Genomic DNA, 4,030 nt, shown 5'->3' with positions numbered 1-4,030 from the left:
GTCTCTGCAAAACAAAAACACACAAACCCATTTAGACATGTGCCACAAACTCAACCAACTGATTTACAGTCTTCTGGAGAGTCACCACATTGTAATCATCATCTGTATTTGAAATGCTGTCACATTTCATATGAATACATGGTCAAAACAGCAGATTAAGGTATATTCGGGAAAGCAGGGTTTGTTACATTATTTTCTGTTTCAAAAACTCAGGGTATGTGATAAACCACAGCAACTGTGAACTGAATCCGTTCCAGTGGGTGTGACAGTGCAATATGATTATAAAGCACTGTTGTGACACCGCAATGACAATTTAATTTCACCTCATAAATCTTAAACTCCACACCTTCTCATCTTTCACTTTTTTGTTTTGCATCTTTTATATACAATTTTATTCTTATAATAACAAATGCAATGCATTTACAAGTCACTAATATCTGTCAATTGTTACAAAGATTATTATTTGTGACCCTGGATCACAAAACAAGCCTTAAGTAGTACAGAAAGTATGAAAATACATTGTATGTTAAAAGTTATCAATTTTTCAAAGTTATTAAGTGAGGATCATGTTTCATGAAGATATTTCGTAAGTTTTTACTGTAAATATATAAAAACTACATTTTTGATTAGTAATATGCATTTCTAAGAACTTCATTTGGACAACTTTAAAAGCGATTTTCACAATATTTAATTTTTTTGCACCTCAAATATTGTCTTATCCTAACAAACCATACATCAATGGAAAGCTTATTCATTCGGATTTCAGATATATATCTCAATTTTGGACCCATATGACTGGTTTTGTGGTCCAGGATCACATTTTGATTTTTAGGTTTCATGCAAATCCCAATTTGCATACTATTGGTCTTAAATATTAATCGAAATACAAATCAGTGTCCTAAATCATAGTATGTTGAGATGAGTATCCCAAAAATATATATTTCCAGTGAAGTGCATATCTATGCACATTATATGAGTAAATCTTGACCACAATTTATTTGACTTCAAATCTGAATTTGGTTCAGAACTACAAACGTGAATAAAAACTGACTTTGAGCATTTTAAAGACACAATCATGACCTTTTAATATGTCTCAAAATTTGCTTACACACCCTATCCACTTTTTCTTCACAAAAAGAATACTTTTTAGAGTAGGGCACAGTATAAGGATAACATAAGTTTCTGTTGTTGTAATATTCACTTCCTGTGTTTCTTCCTGTTGTTCACTCTATCCCCTAGTTAGAGTTTACCTTCACCTAAGTCTAGTAATGCTTTAGTATTATCTTGTATATATATAGCCTTCCTTTTCCTAAGCTTATTGTCAGCTATTGTTCTTCACGTTTCCATTTCCATGGTTTCCTCATGCATTCCTCTATTCCTGGTTTGTACTCTTACTTCACTAAGAGCTGTAGTTAGATGCACGTTTCTCTTTGCAGCACTGTGACAACACATATAAAACACATCTGAACTACTGTAGCAAAAGTACAGATGTGAACAGTGTTTTCTTACTTTTTTCAAGTAACTAGTAAAGTAATGCATTACTTTTTCATTTACAAGAAAATTTCTGAGTTACACAAGCAAAATAATCTGCCAATGGGGTAAGAAAAAAAAATCTTATTTCAAGCAGACCACTAGATTATTTTTCTTACCCCATTGGCAGATTATTTTGCTTGTTCTAAGCAAAAACTCACCTAATTTTGACTTGTTTTTACTAAAAACAAGACAATAATTTTTACTTGTCTAGAAAATTCTTCCTGATTCAAGAATTTTTAGATATTTTGGCTGGAAACAAGACAAAAAATCTAAGTAAGAAAAGCATTTTTTGCAGTGTACTTTTTCAAAAAAGTAGCAGCACACTGCAAAAAATGCTTTTCTTACTTAGATTTTTTGTCTTGTTTCCAGCCAAAATACCTAAAAAATCTAATAAAGTAAAAATTATTATCTTGTTTTTAGTAAAAACAAGTCAAAATTAAGTGGATTTTTGCTTAAAACAAGCAAAATAATCTGCCAATGGGGTAAGAAAAAAAAATCTTATTTCAAGCAGACCACTAGATTATTTTTCTTACCCCATTGGCAGATTATTTTGCTTGTTCTAAGCAAAAACTCACCTAATTTTGACTTGTTTTTACTAAAAACAAGACAATAATTTTTACTTGTCTAGAAAATTCTTCCTGATTCAAGAATTTTTAGATATTTTGGCTGGAAACAAGACAAAAAATCTAAGTAAGAAAAGCATTTTTTGCAGTGTACTTTTTCAAAAAAGTAGCAGCACACTGCAAAAAATGCTTTTCTTACTTAGATTTTTTGTCTTGTTTCCAGCCAAAATACCTAAAAAATCTAATAAAGTAAAAATTATTATCTTGTTTTTAGTAAAAACAAGACACAATTTTTTATTTGTCTAGAAAATCCTTCCTGATTCAAGAATTTTTAGATATTTTGGCTGGAAACAAGACAAAAAATCTAAGTAAGAAAAGCATTTTTTGCAGTGCAGTTACTTGTTTTGTTACCTTTATGTATTTAATCCCATTTTATTAACCAATGTCTTTGCTGCTGACCTTTGCTGATCTAATTCAAGTAAAACTTACTTTAGATTAACTAAAATTTGTGCTTCATTTTTCTCATTAAAGAGTGTTGAACTTCCTTTTACTACTGTACTATCTGTACAAATGTGAATATAAGGAAATTACTTTCACTTTTTGGTGTGAAAGAGCTTTTACATTTGCTTAAAATCGAACCTTTTAATTTCTAAACAAACAAGCAAGCCCTACCCAGATTTAAAAAGTAACTCAGAAGTGATGCAATGCATTACTTTCCATAAAAAGTAACTAAGTAACGTAATATTGTAATGCGTTACTTTTAAAATTAACTTTCCCCAACAGTGGATGTGAATATAAATCAAAACGAAACAAAACCACATTTCTAAAACTAATAATATCCAATGTTTGTTGTAATCTATATTTGCGAAATCCATCACTTCTGTAATTCTGTTTGGTGACACTTGAAAGCTCACCGTTAAATCACAATTTAACAGTGTTAGTCTCAACTTGTGTCTGAGTGCATGTAGATGTTTGAACAAAAGTTAATCATTACTGTGATTTACAGCCTCTAGGTGGCAGTGCTTAATCATTACCCGCCAGCCTTTGACGAAAGTGTTTCTTTCACACTGATCCCAGATCAGTTTCGTGGCTTCTTATATAACGTCTAGGAATTCAGATTTGGGTCCACAGGAGGGCCGCACTGTTGTTTTGGTGTCTGTAGAGTTATTTGAAGTATTTGTCCTGACAGAGCTCAGCGCAGATAAGAAAAAAACCACTCTGAAGCCGTCACACCCCAGTCACTCTCACTGCTTTTGTCTTGGTTTCTTTTGCTCCAGCCACTCCCTGTTTTTTCCTCCCTCCTTCCTGCTCGGGTTAAACAATGTGTGCTCTGTCTAACCTGTGATGAACTGTGTGTGTGTGTGTGTGTGTGTGTGTGTGTGTGTGTGTGTGTGTGTGTGTGTGTGTGTGTGTCATAGGTAGGCGATAAGTGTGCAATTTTGTTTGCAGTATATGGTTACTAAGAAATAAAAAACAAATAAAGAAGCAAAGAACCTGAGTGGGCCTGACCAAACAACACTGACTTAACAGTGGAGTGAATTTGAAGAGGAACTTTCTGTTTGTCCAGTCAAAGGAAGTGGCCAAGTGAAAAAAAATTTCAATGACAATGCTAGCATTCAGCCACGTCTAAATTCAGTCAATCTGCACAGCAAAAAAAAAAAAAAAATCTTTTCTTACTTATATTTTTTTAGTCTTGTTTCCAGCCAAAAAATATAAAAATTCTTAAATCAAGAAGGATTTTCTAGACGAGTAAAAATTATTGTGTTGTGTTCAGAAAAAAAAAAAACTGTCAAAATTAAGTGCATTTTTGCTTGAAATAAGTTAAATAATCTGCCAATGGGGTAAGAAAAATAATCTTGTTTTCTGTTTGAAATAATATATTTTTGCTTACCCCATTGGCAGATTATTTTGCTTGTATTAAGCAAAAACTTGCC

Source organism: Garra rufa, chromosome 10 (genome assembly GCF_049309525.1).
Source record: "Garra rufa chromosome 10, GarRuf1.0, whole genome shotgun sequence".
Lineage (NCBI taxonomy): Eukaryota > Metazoa > Chordata > Actinopteri > Cypriniformes > Cyprinidae > Garra > Garra rufa.
The sequence above is the reverse complement of the archived record's forward strand: the minus strand, read 5'-3'. Positions refer to the sequence as shown.